Below are 17,514 nucleotides of genomic sequence, written 5' to 3' on the forward strand. Positions count from 1 at the left end.
ACACTGGTGTTTCAAAGATAAACCAGGGTTGAAACAGAGTACTTGAGATTAGACCTGTACTTACATGGGCCAAGCCTCTGACCATTAGTCAAGCATTCTGAATTACAAATCACTGTTATTATCCTTCCTTCTGAATCATTCAACATTTATAGAACAAAAGAAGTAGAAAGATATTACTAATTATTTGTATCTTGCAATGAAGGATAGATATTGCTTGAAAGAAACATTTCAGTTTACCAAATATTGCAACACAGACTTATTCATAACCAAGTACAAACATGACAACTCTTTTACCTCCTTCCATTATTAAATATGAACTTTATGAAAAGTATCGATAGACTGATGTAATGAAACAGTTAACTGATTATTAACAAAATCTGTTCTTTCTCTAGCCAATCAGCTTTCCTCAGAAGAACAGCCTGCGGGGGTTTTAATTCATACTCCCAATAAATTTGATCACTGATATCAGTTTAATAGTAAAATCAAATTTACCTTATTAATTATACCAGTATTACACCAAAATGTGGTTCACTATAAGTAAAGAGTCTTACAAAATAAATCAGTTAAATTACAGTAGTATTTTTTTCAGCCTTCTCAGCAAAATCAGTCTTTGTACATATGTTGTCATGGATCAGGGTATAAGTCACAGGTCAAGTCTCAGTTAATTATGGATTCCAGAGCTCTCATAGGCAGAACAATTGCCCTGTTTCATACACTTAACACTACTGAACTGTTTTTAAATTATTAGGATTATAAATTTTATGTTATGTGTATTTTAAAATAAATAAATAAATTTTTAAAAAACATTTTCAATTCCCCCTCCAGAGGAAGGGCACTGACTTGGGATGGGGAGAATGCCCTGAGAAGGTGCCCAGGGCCTGGCAGCATCCCACATGGGGCCCAGTTGTTGAAAAAGCACCCCCCCCCAAATCTTTCTGTCTCTCTCCAGAGGAGGCAACTATCCAGAGCCATCCAGGGAGCATCCTGTGCCAACATGGGACCCCACATGAGCACCATTCATCACGTTCACCTCACAGAAATGCCTTTCAATCCCCCTTTCATGGTGAGGACCAGCCAGTCACAGAAGTCTGGGGAGAAGGCCTTGGGCCTGACCAAAGTCCCAGGCAGGTCCTAATTGTTAGATATGCCTCCCAAAAGATTTTCAAATCACTCTTGAAAGGTGGACTGTACAAAAGGATAAAGGCCAGGGACTTCCCTGGTGACGCAGTGGGTAAGAATCCGCCTGCCAATGCAGGGGACACAGGTTCGATCCCTGGTCCGGGAAGATTCCACATGCTGCAGAGCAACGAAGCCCATGCACCACAACTACTGAGCCTGCGCTCTAGAGCCCACGTGCCACAACTACTGAAGCCTGCACGCCTAGAGCCCGTGCTCCGCAACAAGAGAAGCCACCGCAATGAGAAACCCGTGCACCGCAACAAAGAGTAGCCACCGCTCACCACGACTAGAGAAAGCCCACGCGCAGCAACGAAGACCCAACGCAGCCAAAAATAAATAAAATTAAATCTTAAAAAAAAAAAGGATAAAGGCCAGACCATACATGACAAGGGATCTCTGACTTACAAACTCTGCAGCAATTGGTCCAGAGAGTCAAGACTTGATTGATGACTGCAGCTTCCCTAATATTTGCCCCCCAAAAGCCAAATATGCCCCCCAACAAATCGCATAGGACACCTGCTTCTCATCAGCCACCCCTGGCTTCCTCAAACCAACAGCCTCCGATGGGCACACCTGAGTCTTCCCTTCTCCACAATAAAATTCTCCCTCTCCACTGCCTGCCTTTGAGTCTGCCAAATGCAGCTGACCCCCTGGCTCTAGCAAGCTCTGAATAAGCAGCCTCTGTTGTTCTCATTTGGGTGGTCTTTGATTACTTCCATACCCTCTAGAATGGGCACATCAGCACAGGCCAGGAGCCCAGGAATGTGCCCAGAGCCGAACCTTGGTCCCCATGGGCCCTGGTCATTGGGAACACCTCCTGAAAAGTCTTCTACGTCTCTCTCCTGAGACCTGGACCAGCCCAAACCAGACACTGAGGCCCAAGGAGTGTCCCGTGGGGGCCCAGTCACCAGATAAACCTCTCAAAATATTTTGTCTCCTTCCACAGTGGGGATCAGCTCAAACCAGTGAGGGAAATCCAGGAGGGTGCCTCTGGCTCCAGCCGCAGCCCCACACAGGTCCTAGTGGTAGGAGGCAACCCCAAAAAATCTTCCTAAATCCCATTCTGAAGGAGGGACCTGGCCCTGCCCAGTCAGGAGGCAGGAAAGTGTCCTGAGCTTGGCCACCTATTGCTTGGGCACTGGGCATCAGAGGAACCTCCCAGAAACATTCAAAGTCTCCCTCCAGTGAAGGGACCTGGCTCAGGCCAGCTTGGGAGGTCCAGAGGGGGCATTCCTGGCCCAGCTATAGTCTCGTATAGGGCCCATCATTGGAAGTTCTCCCACAGAATATCCCTAAACCCCGTTCCTGTGGCAGGAACCAGCCTGGTTTGGACAGGGCAGCCAGGGAGGTTGTTTCCAGCACTGTTTCAGGCCTGCATTGTGCCCAATTTTAGGAGGTACTCCCCAACATCTTTCAAAGTTCCACTCTGGTTGCAGGGAACAGGCTAGGGCAGTCACGGAGGGGACCCAAGTCCCAAGCAGTCCTGGGTGGGCCCAGTTTGGGGGATGAGGTGGGGGAAGAGAGTGTAGGGGAAGTCAGGCAATTCCTGGCATCAAAGCATGAAATGTGCTGTATCCATCAAGCTAGGCCAAACCCCCCATGCTTCATGCAGGCCTGGGGAGTTGTCTTATGCAGCAGCTGCAGGAATGTCATGGACAACAAAAAATATGACACACGCCTGGTCCCTCTCCTGGCCTCCCTTGGAAATTTTGGGTGCAAATATTCACGCCAAGCAGCATCAGGACTCTAAGCCGGCGAGCATCTTAGCTCAGCCCAACAGGACCATTCACTGTCTAGACTGATACAGTGATCTCGCAGTGCTCTCCTCAGCCCCTCTCACAGTGGGACATGCTCTCGAGGTCCTGCTGCCACCTGTCAAGGTGGGGATCTCCTCTCACACACCACATAGCGGGGATTGGTGGGACCCTGAGAGCAAGAAAGACCCTCGGTGAGGGCGCCTGATGGATGGCCTGGAGCTCCCGGGGCTGTGAAGGGCAGTGCAGGTGACAACAGGATGATTCTCCTGCCCCAGGGAGGGCTGAGCACAAGAGACACAAAGGGTCAGGGATGACTAACTCACTGAAGCCACATCAGAGAGAGCAGAAGCAGGGATAGGGTGGTGGGAGGGGGTGCATGCGGCCCTCAGGCATAGCAGGAAGAGCAGCCCCAATGTCCACGTACTCTGGGGCATCCTAGGCCCTGCCCAGGAGAGCACAGAGTCACTGCATCCATTGGAGGCACCAAGCAGAGAGCATCCATCAGAGGCATCTATTATAGGGCACTGATTGTCTTGAAAGCCCCAAGGAGGGACATAACTGCCATCAACCCCCAGGAATGGGGGTGGTCAACGTATGACCTGGAGCCCATGGGGAATTTACTGCAGCCAAGCCTGGTGTGGCCTCTCAGGGCTATTGGAGAGAGACTTGAAAATGTTTTCAGGGGCACCTCCAGCAAGTGGGCGCCACAACATTCCTGTGGTGGTGGGGAAGGTGGGTAGCCTTAAAAATTCTAAAAAGCTGGGATGACCTCAGTAGTAGTGTTTGTTGCCTTGAAACGCAAAGCCCTGGGTGTTGGTGTGCACCCCATGAACAAGGAGCACTTCTTGCCATCTAGCATCTCTTTAATGGTGGCTGCTGAACCAGTTGAAGGGGGCCATGCAGCCCTGTAATTAGAGACCATCTGATGCTGTCCAGGTCATATCAACTTCAAGAGAAACACACAATATGAGACCTGTGACTTAAGTCACAAGACTTGTGACTTAAGTCACAATTCAGGACTTAAATTACTGAGTAATTTCTATAGGACTGAGACTGATGACTATAACCCAGGAGACAGCCACTCAATAGCTCTGAGTAAACTGCTCCAAAGAGGTAGGGAAGGAGCCAGTATATATATATATACTGGATGGATGGCTACCATCACAAAGTACCACAAACTGGGACTTCCCTGGTGGCACAGTGGTTAAGACTCCATGTTCCCAATGCAGGGGGCCCAGGTTCGATCCCTGGTCAGGGAACTAGATCCCACATGCGTGCCACAACTAAGGAGCCCTCGCACCGCAACTAAAGGAGCCCACCTGCCACACTAAGGAGCCCATGTGCCGCAAGTAAGGAGCCGGCAAGCCGCAACTAGGGAGCTCTTGAGCCACCACTACAGGAGCCCACCTGCTGCAACTAAGGAGCCCATGTGCCACAACTAAGAGCTGGTGAGTGGCAACTAAGCAGCCGGCGAGCCGCAACTAAGGAGCCCACCTGCCACAACTAAGACTCAACACAACCAAATAAATAAATATTTTTTTAATAAATAAATAAGGAGCCAAGCATATTTTAAAAAAAAAACCAGGGACTTCCTTCGTGGTGCAGTGGTTAAGAATCTGCCTGCCAATGCAGGGGACACAGGTTCGAGCCCTGGTCTGGGAAGATCCCACATGCCACGGAGCAACTAAGCCCGTGCGCCACAACTACTGAGCCTGCACTCTAGAGCCCGCGAGCCACAACTACTGAGCCCACATGCCACAGCTACTGAAGCCCGTGTGCCTAGAGCCCATGCCCCGCAACAAGAGAAGCCACCATAATGAGAAGCCCACTCACCACAACGAAGAGTCGCCCCTGCTCGCTGCAACTAGAGAAAGCCCGCGTGCAGCAACGAAGACCCAACGCAGCCAAAAATAAATAAATAAATAAATAAATAAATTTATAAAAAGAAAAAAAAATTACCACAAACTGTGTGGCTTAAAAGAACAGAACTTTATTCTTTCACAGTTCTGGAGGCCAGAAGTCTGAAACCAAGCTGTCAACAGGGCTGTGCTCCCTACACAGACTCTGAGGGAAAATCCTTTCTTGTTTCTTCCAGCTTCTGGCATTCCTTGGCTTGTGTCTGCATCACTCTGCCTCCATCTTTACATGGCCTCATCCTCTTCTCTTCTCTGTGTATCTCTAATACTTGTCATTGGATTTAGGGCCTACCCTAAATCCAAGATGATCTCATCTCAAGATCCTTGTGTTAATTACATCTGCAAAGACCCTTTTTCCAAATAAGGTCACACTCACAGGTTCCAGGGATTAGGACTTGGACATATCTCCTAGTGGAAGTACGGGGAGAGCACCATTCAGCCCATTACAGGGTGCTTGGCAAAGTAATATATCCATTAAACCATGCCAGTTTACCTGATCAGCAAGCACATGCGTGAGGCAGAAGGGGAAAGGGGAGTTTGAATGCTGTCAATGGTTAGAAGAAAAAAATTACACCCTTTATTCCAGTAGAATTTGTAGAAACTAGTTCACAGTCACATTCTGAGGAGTAACGCCTTATTTCAAGTTAAGCACATGAAGATCAAGGCCTTTTTTGTGGAAATGTGCTAAGTTAAACAGTGCTCTCCAAACAAAGTTCTCCTTTCAGGTTAGAGCAAATCACAGTGCAGCTAAGCAACAATGAAACAAGCTCAGAGTCACATAGTGCAAAAAAAAAAAAATACTGTGTTATTTCAGTTTAGAATAAATGAAGAAGAATCAATGCATTATTTGAGAAAATGTGCTGTATTAGACTTCTCTAGAGAAAGAAAACCAATAAGATGCATGCATGTAAAGATAGATCCATACCTATCTACATAGATGATAGAGAGATAGATAGATAGATACATACATACATACATACATACATACATACATACATACAGAGAGAGAGAGATTGACTGACGTTGAGGTATTGGTTCACATGATTGTGGAGGTTGACAGGTACAAAACCTGCAGGGCAGTCTGGCAGGCAGAAGACTCAGGGAAGAGTTGATGTTGTAGCTTGAGTCCAAAGGCAGTCTGGAGACAGAATTCCTTCTTCCCTGGGGGAGGTCAGTCTTTTTTCTCTTAAGTCCTTCAACTGATTGGATGCGGCCCACTCACATTATGGAGGATAGTCTACTTTACTTGAAGTCTACTGATCTAAATGTTAATTACATCTAAAAAATATCTTCACAGCAACGTCTAAACTAGTGTTTGACCAAATATCTAGGTACCGTAGCCTAGCCAGGTTGACCCATGAAATTATGCATCACACATGCTCTGAGTTATAAAGAGCTCACAAAACTAAAATATTATTTTGACTTAGAGACTTAGAACAAATGAAGATGAACCAATGTATTGTTTGTGAAAAGGAAGAGTCACACAATCATGCAAAACTAACATCAAATTAGAACAAATGAAAATGACCGTAATTGTAATTGTGAAAATGAACATGCAGCCACACTCAGAGGGTCGTGGAGAAGTCGCCTGGGCACAGCTGCAGTCCTACATGGACGCTGATAGTCAAAGGAGCCACCAAAAAATATTTCTAAGTCCCCCTCCAGTAGCAGCCACCAGCACAGGCCAGCCTGTGATAACCTGGGAAGGTGCCCTGGGCTTAGTGGCAGTCGAGGTGGGGCCCAATTGTTGGATAGGCTTCCCCAGAATTTTTCTAAGTCTCCCACTGGAGGCTAGGACTGGCCCAGGCTATGCAAGAAAGCCTGAGAAGGGAATCCTAGGCCTGGCCATAGTCTGGCATGGGGCCTGAATATGTGGAGAATCTCCCAGAAAGTTTTTTAAAGAGGGAAACTGGTGAAGGGCATTCTGGGTTCATCCCCAGCCCTGTGTCACACAAAAATTTTTCTAGGTCACCCTCCCAACCAGGGAGGCTCTAGGAGGGTATCCTGGGTCTGCCCACAGCTGAAACTAAGGACAATTATCATTCATAATAGCCAAAAGATGAAAACAGCCCAACTGTCCATCAACTAATGAATGGAAAAACTAAATGCAGTCCATCCATACAATGGAATATTATTCAGCCATAAAAAGGAATGAAGTACTGATTCATGCTACAATGTAAGTGAGCCTTGAAATCATTACACTAAGCAGTGATGGTTGCACACATCTATGAATGTACTAAAACCATCGATTCATCACTTTAAGTGGGGAATTTTATAGTATGTGAAATATGTCTTAATAAAGCTGTCATTTGAAAACAAGTTGGGTTTTCCAGTTTCTGCATGTAAGTTTGGAAGTCACGACTCTGTCCTAACAAATAAAAAGATAAACAGACTGAAACATCCATAACTCTTCTGGGATCTGGAAGGACAAACCACTACCCCCAAGACTGGGGAGACAAACAGGTGAATACAGGGAGTCACAGCTTATCAGAGCGGAGACTCATCAGCAGAAACTGCTGCCGGAACCAGTGCCAAAATAGGAAAACCTGAACTGTAACTGATGAGTTGCTGGAGGCTCAGTGTGGACAAGTGTGACAATTTAAAACTCCAAGGAGGGGCTTCCCTGGGGCTTCCCTGGTGGCGCAGTGGTTGAGAATCTGCCTGCTAATGCAGGGGACACAGGTTCGAGCCCTGGTCTGGGAAGATCCCACATGCCACGGAGCAACTGGGCCCGTGAGCCACAACTACTGAGCCTGCGCGTCTGGAGCCTGTGCCTGTGCTCTGCAACAAGAGAGGCCACGATCGTGAGAGGCCCGCGCACCGCGATGAGGAGTGGCCCCCGCTCGCCGCAACTAGAGAAAGCCCTCGCACAGAAACGAAGACCCAACACAGCCAAAAATAAATAAATAAATAAATAAAAACTCCAAGGAGACCCAGTCATAGCGGAGCCTCCACAATTTTTTGAGATTCACTTCCAGAAGCTTGACAGAAAATATCAGAAAAATCTCCTTGTGCTTCTGGCAGCGAGAAGGGAAAAGGGACCATCTGATAAATGACAGAGCACTCTGTTATTCTTCACAAAGCCTGCCATCAGGGGAAACTAGTTGACCAGAGCCTAACCTGCCGGGTTATTAGCAGTCCAGCTGACCTGGGGAAAGGGAAATACCCAGCTCCAGTCAGCTCTAGCCATTGTCTCCCGCCTAAGGGAGTTCACAGTCTAGGGGCTCAGGCTCACTAAAACACTGAGACCTACTCTCAGCTCTATGAATTACTTCCCCATCCCCCCACACCTCACCACCACATGACTGAAGCCCTATTTACCGTAGTCCCTTTTACCCAGTACATTATGTCTGGCTAAGAAAAAATTACAAGAGGGAATTCCCTGGTGGTCCAGTCGTTAAGACTCTGTGCTTCCACTGCAGGGGGTGCGGGTTTGATCTCTGGTCCGGGAACAAAGATCCCTCAGGCCTCATGGGCGCAGCCAAAAAGAAAATAAAAGAAAAGAAAAAATTACAAGATATACTAAAAAGCAAAAAACACAATTGGAAGAGAGAGAGCAAGTATCAGAACCAGACATGACAGGGATGTGGGAACTGTCAGACCAGGAATTTAAAACAGCTATGATAAATGCAGTAAGGGCTTTGATAGATAAAATAGTGTGGACAAAGAATGTCGCCTGCCATTTCAGTAAACAAAGGATGTTGAGGCCATCGAGGCTTCAGTCTCTGCAGCCATCTCCAACGGTGGGATTCAGGATGGAGAAAAACAGGATACTGGCCATAGATAGTTAAGGTGGCCATAGATAGTTAATTATTCAAAGGAATAATTTCAATAATCCCAGACTCTTGTATCTTCCCATATACAAAAGCACTAAATTCATTAACTTGAAATGTCTGCTTTTCTTTAATTAACAGTAATCTTTTTTAAATTAATAGACTTTATTTTTTTAGAGAGGTGTTAGATTTACAGAAACAAGAGTAATCTTTTGATGTTCCAACTACATGGGATTTTCTTTGCAAAAACTCCTACATATCCTGGCTCCTCCTTACCTCTTCAGAACAGTCCCTCAGAGCTTTCTGAAAGGTTGTCTCCTGGGCTTAAGTCCTTAGTATGTCTGCTGAATGAAACATAATTCTCAACTTTTAGGTTTTGCATTTTTTTTCAGTCGACAACAACATGCAAGATGGCCAATGCAAGCAGAGAGATGGAAATACTAAGATAGAACCAACGATAAGTGCTAGAGATTGTTCACCTAAATAAAGAGGTAAACTGAGGCAAGTTCCAAAACATGAGTTTATTCAGGAATAGTTAGAGGAATTGCAATTCAGGACAAGCAAACTGTAGCAAGCTACAGGCAAGTCCATTCAGGGTTTGGGGCAGGTTGTATTTATGGGCAGGGAATGTAAAGAGAGGACAGTTCAGTTAGTCAGTTAAAATAAAAAACAGAGACCCCCAGCCTTAGGAAGATTTCCTAAGCAGACAAAATCGATCCAGTCACACAAACAAAGCTCAATTCAGCCCACTTTGTGAGATCAACCTTGACATCTCCTGGGTCATCTCCCATTCACGCCTCTGACAAAACTTTCCAAAGTCAATATGAGACAACCTCTGATCAATCCTACATCATCTGAGAAAATTTCAATGCTATCATTTTCTGTAAATCAGGAATTTTACTGGAAATCAGTCTCTTAGTCCTTAAGTTTTGTCTTCCTGAGGGCATGTGTGTGAGATTCTCCACTTTATATCCTCTGGTTCTATTTTAGATTGGAATTCTTTCACAAGATCAATAACAATGTAACAGGGCTTCCCTGGTGGCACAGTGGTTAAGAATCCGCCTGCCAGTGCAGGGGACAGGGGTTCGAGCCCTGGTCCGGGATGATCCCACATGCCGCAGAGCAACTAAGCCCGTGTGCCACAGCTACTGATCCTGCGCTCTAGAGCCCACAAGCCACAGCTACTGAGCCCGTGCACCACAACTACTGAGCCTGTGCTCTAGAGCCCGTGCTCCACAACGAAGAGTAGCCCCTGCTCGCCGCAACTAGAGAAAGCCAGCGCGCAGCAATGAAGACCCAACGCAGCCAAAAATAAATAAAAAGAAAAAAAGCAGAAAAGGAGAATTTTCTCTCATACAAGGTAACTTATCCACTGCCTAGGCTATCAGCAGATTTCTCAGTAGAAACCTTGCAGGCCAGGATAAAACGGGATGATACGTTCAAAGCACTGAAAGAAAAACACTGCCACCAAGAATATTTTGCCCAGAAAAGTTGTCCTTCAAAAATGAAAGCTAAATAAGACTTCCCCAAACAAAGAAAAGCTGAAGGAGTTCAGAGCACTAGACCTTTCTAACCAAAAGTTCTGAAATGAGTTCTTCAAGCTGAAACAAAAGGATGCTAATTAGTAATATAAAAACATATGAAGGGCTTCCCTGGTGGCGCAGTGGTTGAGAATCTGCCTGCCAATGCAGGGGACACGGGTTCGAGCCCTGGTCTGGGAAGATCCCACATGCCGCGGAGCAACTAGGCCCGTGAGCCACAACTACTGAGCCTGCGTGTTTGGAGCTTGTGCTCCGCAACAAGAGAGGCCGCGATAGTGAGAGGCCCGTGCACCACGATGAAGAGTGGCCCCCGCTTGCCGCAACTAGAGAAAGCCCTTGCACAGAAACGAAGACCCAACACAGCCAAAAATAAATAATTAAATAATTTTTTAAAAAATAAAGGAATTCCTTTTAAAAAATATGAAAATGTAAAATACACTAGTAAAGGTAAGTATATAGTCATATTCAAATACTCTAAAACTGTAATGTGATGGTGTGTCAACCACTTAACCCTAATACGAAGGTTAAAGAAAAAAAGTACTAAGGGGCTTCCCTGGTGGCACAGTGGTTGAGAATCTGCCTGCCAATGCAGGGGACACGGGTTCGAGCCCTGGTCCGGGAGGATCCCACGTGCCGCGGAGCAACTGGGCCCGTGAGCCACAACTACTGAGCCTGCGCGTCTGGGGCCTGTGCTCCGCAACACGAGGGGCCGCGATGGTGAGAGGCCCACGCACCGCGATGAGGAGTGGCCCCCACTTGCCGCAACTGGAGAAAGCCCTCACACAGAAACGAAGACCCAACACAGCCAAAAATATAAATTAATTAATTAATTAATTTTTAAAAAAAGTACTAAGAAATAGCTAGCTACTGCTACAATAAGTTATTAATGGATACACAATATAAAGAGATGTAAATTGTAACACCAAAAACATAAAATGGAGGAGAGTAAAGGGTAGATTTTTTGTTTGTGATCAAAGTTAAGTTGTTGTCAGCTTAAAATAGACTGTTACGTAAGATGTTTCAAGGAAGCCACAGGGTAAACATAAAACAAAACCTATAGTAGATACACACAAGATAAAGAGAAGGGAATCAAAGCACACTACTACAGAAAATCATCAATTCACAAAGGAAAACAGCAATAGAGGGGAAAAAACTACAAATAGCCAGAAACAATTATTAAGACAGCATTAGTCTATGGTCTGCCATAACTTGCATTTCCTGAATTGCAATTCCAATGGCTATTCCCAAATAAACTTGCTTTTGCTTATTAAAAAAAAAAATGGCATTAGTAAGGCCATATTGATGGCATCACCTATCAATAATTACTTTAAATACAAATGGATTAAATTCTCCAATCAAAAGACATAGAGTGGTAGTATGAATTAAAAAAAAAAAGATTCAAACTATATGCTTCCTACAAGAAACTCACTTTAGCTTTCAGAACACACATAGGCCCAAAGTGAAGGGATGAGACAACATATTCCATGCAAATGAAGACCAAAAGTGAGTAGGGGTAGCTACACTTATATCAGACAAAATAGCCTTTAAGTCAAATAATGTAACAAGAGACAAAGAAGGCCATTATATAATGATAAAGGGGTCAATTTATCAAGAGGATATAACACCTGTAAATATATATGCACCCAACATTGGAGCACCTAAATATTAAATATTAAGTAAATACTAAATGTTTAATAAATATTAAAACAAATACTAACAGATCTGAAGGAAAAAATAGACAACAATTCAATAACAGTAGGGGACTTCAATACCCCCACTTTCACAATGGACAGATCATCCAGACAGAAAATCAATAAGGAAATACTGGACTTTGTGATATTGTGTTTTATAATAAGAAATGTAAATTTGGCCTTTGTCTTATTTCTGGCACAGAGCTCCTAAAATCCTTGGAATTTTCTAAGTTGTAAGAGCCATAAAGGTGTGTTAATATTCATTGAAAAACCCATTCAACCACACCTGAGTCTGTTAATGAGGTGACTTCTCCACCACACCTAAGGATGAGGGATGGTTGCCAGGGGAACCAACCATGTTATTGGAGGGTTGGAACTTTCAGTCCCATCCTCCTTGACCTCCAGGGAAGGGAGAGGAGCTGGAAGTTGAATTGATCACCAACAGCCAATGATTTAATGAATCATTCCTATGTAATGAAGCCTCCAATCAAAACCCAAAAGGACGGGGGGCTTCCCTGGTGGCGCAGTGGTTGAGAGTCTGCCTGCCAATGCAGGGGACACGGGTTCGAGCCCTGGTCTGGGAAGATCCCATATGCCGCGGAGCAGCTGGGCCCGTGAGCCACAACTACTGAGCCTGCGCGTCTGGAGCCTGTGCTCCGCAACAAGGAAGGCCGCGATAGTGAGAGGCCCGCGCACCGCGATGAAGAGTGGCCCCCACTTGCTGCAACTAGAGAAAGCCCTCGCACGTAAACGAAGACCCAACACAGCCATAAACAAATAAATAAATAAATAAAATAAAATAAATTAAAAAAAAAAAAAAAAAACCCAAAAGGACGGGTTTGGAGAGCTTCCAGGTTGGTGAACATTTGGAAGTGCTGAGAGAGTGGCAAACTGGGAGAGGGCACGGAAGCTCCAAGCCCTTTCCCCATAACTTATCTATGCATCTCTTCCATCTGGCTGTTCCTTAGTTATATCCTTTTATAATAAGCTGGCAATCTACTAATTTAAATGTTTCTCTGAGTTCTGTGAGTCGCCCTAGAAAATTAACTGAACCTGAGGAGGGGAATCATAGGAACCTCTGATCTATAGCTGATCAATCAGAAGCACAGGTAACAAACTAGACTTCTGATTGGCATTTGAAGTGGGAGATGGGCAGCCTTATAAGACCAAGCCCTTATCCTGTGGGATCTGATGCTATCTCCAGGTAGATAGTGTCAGAACTGAGTTGAATTGTAGTACACACAGCTGGTGTCAGAAACACTTGGTGGTGGGGAAAAAACCTGCACATCAAAATTGGTTGCATAATCATGACTTGAATTATGCTATCAGCTAGGTACACCTGAGGCACTCACCCTGGCCCATATTACTCTTAGGGAGCCACACACACATTTCTCCAGCCAATGTTGTGGCTGGAGCAGCCCTTGGTTCTTATTATGACTGCAGGAAAAAACCATCAGGGAATTTGAGGAACAACATTTATTATTCACAGGTCCTGGAGCACAGCATACCCAGGGACTACACAGTGAGTTCAGAGGTAGAAAGAAAGAAAGAGAGAGAGAGAGAGAGAACAGACCTAGGACTCTGTCTTTATTAGGATCCAAGATTGGTGTATCTAGAGTTTTGTAGGCTCACGTTATTGGTTAACATAAAGCTTAAGAGGGACATTCCTTCTAAAAAAAAAAAATGGTTCTGAAGAACCTGGGGGCAGGCCGGAATAAAGATGCAGACATAGAGAATGGACTTGAGGACACGGGAGAGGGGGGGAATGGTAAGCTGGGACAAAGTGAGGGAGTGGCATGGACATATATGCACTACCAAACGTAAAATAGATAGCTAGTGGGAAGCAGCCACATAGCACAGGGGGATCAGCTCGGTGCTTTGTGTCCACCTAGAGGGGTGGGATAGGGAGGGTGGGAGGGAGACATAAGAGGGAGGAGATATGGGGATATATGTATATGTATAGCTAATTCACTTTGTTATACAGCAGAAACTAACACACCATTGTAAAGCAATTATACTCCAATAAAGACGTTAAAAAAAAAAAAAAGAGGGACTTTCCTGGCTGTCCAGTGGTTAAGACTCTGCACTTCCACAGCAAGGGGCACAGATTCGATCCCTGGTTGGGTGAACTAAAATCCCGCATGCCGCACAGTGCAGCCAATAAATAAATAAAGCTTAAGAGCAGGAATTAGGGCATAGGAAGGGAGAAGCAGGATCACTCAAATGGTCAGTTATCCAGGTTACCCAGGGCTTTATGAAAGAGGGACCTTCATGGGTAGGGGGTGGCCTAATTCCTTATCTGACTATTTTGCTAGTAGTTGTGTCATACAGCTGCCAAGATGTTTATTCAAGATGGATGTTTTTTGAAATGGATGCCTTGACAATCAAAAGCTTAATGTCAGGCACTAATATAGCTATAAGTGCCTACATTTTTTAAAAATCTTAGATAAATGACCTAACTTTTCACCTCAAGGAATTAGAAAAAGAAGAACAAACTAAGTGCAAAGTCAGCAGAAGGAAGGAAATAACAAAGATCAGAGGAGAAATAAATGAAATAGAGATTAGAAAAACAACAGAAAAGAAAATGAGGACTTCCCTGGTGGTGCAGTGGTTAAGAATCTGCCTGCCAATGCAGGGGACACGGGTTCGAGCCCTGGTCGGGGAAGATCCCACATGCCGCGGAGCAACTAAGCCCGTGCGCCACAACTACTGAGCCTGTGCTCTAGAGCCCATGAGCCACAACTATTGAGCCTGTGAGCCACAACTACTGAGCCCGCATGCCACAACTACTGAAGCCTGTGCACCTAGAGCCCGTGTTCCGCAACAAGAGAAGCCACCGCAATGAGAAGTCTGTGCACCGCAACGAAGAGTCGCCTCCGCTTGCTGCAACTAGAGAAAGCCCGTGAGCAGCAACGAAGATCCAATGCAGCCAAAAATTAATTAATTAATTAATTTAAAAAAATAACTAGCATCTTAAAAAGAAAAATGAGCTGAGGATCTGAATAGACATTTTTGCAAAGTCATATAAATGGCCAACAGGTACATGAAAAGGTGTTCAACATTACTAATTATCAGGGAAATGCAAATCAAAACCATAATGAGTTATCGCCTCACCCCTAGAATGGCTATTACCACAAAGACAAGAGCTATCAAAGGCTGGTGAGGATGTGAAGAAAACTGTGCACTACTGGTGGGAATGTAAACTGGTGCAGCCACTATGGAACACAGCATGGAGTTTCCTCAAAGAATTAAAAATAGAGCTACCATATGATCCAGCAATCATACTTCTGGGTATATATCCAAAGCAAAAGAAATCACTATCTCTAAGGAAATGAAATCAGTATCTCAAAGAGATATCTGCACTCCCATGTGCATTGCAGCATTATTCACAATAGGCAAGACATGGAAGCAACCAAAGTGTTCATTGACCAATATATGGATAAAGAAAATGTGAGATATATACATATTATAAATATATCTGTATATATTTATAAAACATATATATTACAAATACATATATCAGTTAAATGTGATATATACATACACATTATTCAGCCATAAAAAAAGAAGGAAATCCTGCCATTTGAGAAAACATGGATGGACCTTGAGGGTATTATAGTAACTGAAAGAGTCAGACAGAGAAAGACAAATACTGCATGATCCCATGATTTATATGTGGAACCTAAAAACATGGAACTCATAGAGAGTAGAATGGTGGTTGCCAGGACTGAGGGGTGGGGGAAATGGAGAGATGTTGGCCAAAGGGTACAAACTTCCAGATACAAGATGAATATGTCCTGGGGATGTAACATACAGCATGGTGACTATAGTTAACAATCCTGTACTGTATACTTGAAAGTTGCTAAGAGAGTAGATCTTAAATGTTCTCACCACATACACACACACACACAGGTAACTATGTGAGGTGATGGAGGTGTTAACTAACTTATTGTGGTAATCATTTTGCAATATATATGTGTATCAAATCATGTTGTACACCTTAACCTTACACAATGTTGTACGTCTATTATGTCTCAATAAAGCTGGAACACTTGAAAGAAAGGAAGAAAAAAAGAAACGTATGTCACCATGTTGCCATTTTAAAAACCTGTACGTGGACGTGTACAGCAACTTTATTCATAAGTGGCAAAACTTGGAAGCAACCAAGATGTCCTTGAGTAGGGGAATGGATAAACTGTGGTACCTCTGGATAATGGAATATTATTCAGTGCTAAGAAGAAATGAGCTATCAAGCCATGAAAAGACACTGAGGAACCTTAAATGCAGCACTAAGTGAAGAAGCCAGCCTGAAAAGGCTACATATTGCATGATTCCAACTATATGATATTCTGGAAAAGAAAACACTATGGAGATAGTTGTGACAAAAACTCATACAGCAAAACAATGACTCATTTTTTGAAATAAGACTGCTTTGGAATTCAAAATGTCACCAGGAAGGGGCAAATTAAATGGGACATTCTGTTTCTTTCCTAAACATGTAACTATTTGGAATCCAACTGTGATTTCACAACTTTATGCTTTAAAACCATTCTCCCTGAGCAAGGGAGCTTTAACTTACGATGATAAGTTAACACTGGAATGTGCTTCGGGAATGTTCAAAAATGATGAACATCTTGGGCACCGATAGCAGCATATAAGTTTATAGATGCAAAGACCTGATTGACAAATAGTTGGTCTACAAAACAAACCTGTTTTGGAGAGCCAGATACGAATTCCTACAAGTCAAAAAGCTTGTTGTTGCTAGTTAGTAAAACCCATGCTGAAAGGCTTTAGGTGGGAGGATATTTAGCTTGATGTCTTCACATTGGAATGACACCAATAATCAGAGTAGGGAGTCCCCTGGCAGTCCAGTGGTTAGGACTCTATGCCTGAGTTCAATTCCTGGTCCGGGAACTAAGATCCCTCAAGCCACAGGATGCGGCCAATAAGTAAATAAATATTTTTTTAAAAAAGAGAATCAGAGTAATTGTGGGCCCGCTAAGAGCAGGGAATCAACTCAAAGTGATGTCATCTTTGTGTTAGTTTTATCACCACATAAAAGAGAAAGATGTTCTAGAGGTTGCAGTCCATTCAAAGAAGTATTTTTGGAAAAGAAAACTGAAAGTAAAAATATCCTACTGTGTAAAATGGAACAGAAAGAAATGTCACGTTATTTTTATTAAATATAGAATATTATCTAAGTCCTATTGCATTTATGTTCTCCTTTTGCAGTCTTACATGTATATACCTCAAGAATCTTAAGAATATGCAACAATATAACCTACAAATTTAATGTCCAGTAAAGAGTTTAAAAAGTAGTTCAAATATTGCTGTATCAGAGGCCAGAAACATTATAAATATATCATACACATTTTTCTCAAACATCTTGTTGGATGTGTTTTCTATTAGTAGTACTACTAAGTACTGAAATACTAATTGCCACTGTTAATTAGTCCTATTGTGGTTTTTGTTGAAACAATAGCATTTATGTAACAGGAAAGTAAATAATAAACAATAAGTAAATGAACACCAATTTTTCATATTCTAATGTTAAAGTAGTAACTTTGTGGGTGTGTAATTATTATCTATTACATGATGCCTCCTGTCAGGTGTGGCTGTGTCCTGTCCAGACTCTCGAAGCCCACCAGCCCCGAGCC

This window comes from Balaenoptera ricei, chromosome 3, assembly GCF_028023285.1.
Source record: "Balaenoptera ricei isolate mBalRic1 chromosome 3, mBalRic1.hap2, whole genome shotgun sequence".
Lineage (NCBI taxonomy): Eukaryota > Metazoa > Chordata > Mammalia > Artiodactyla > Balaenopteridae > Balaenoptera > Balaenoptera ricei.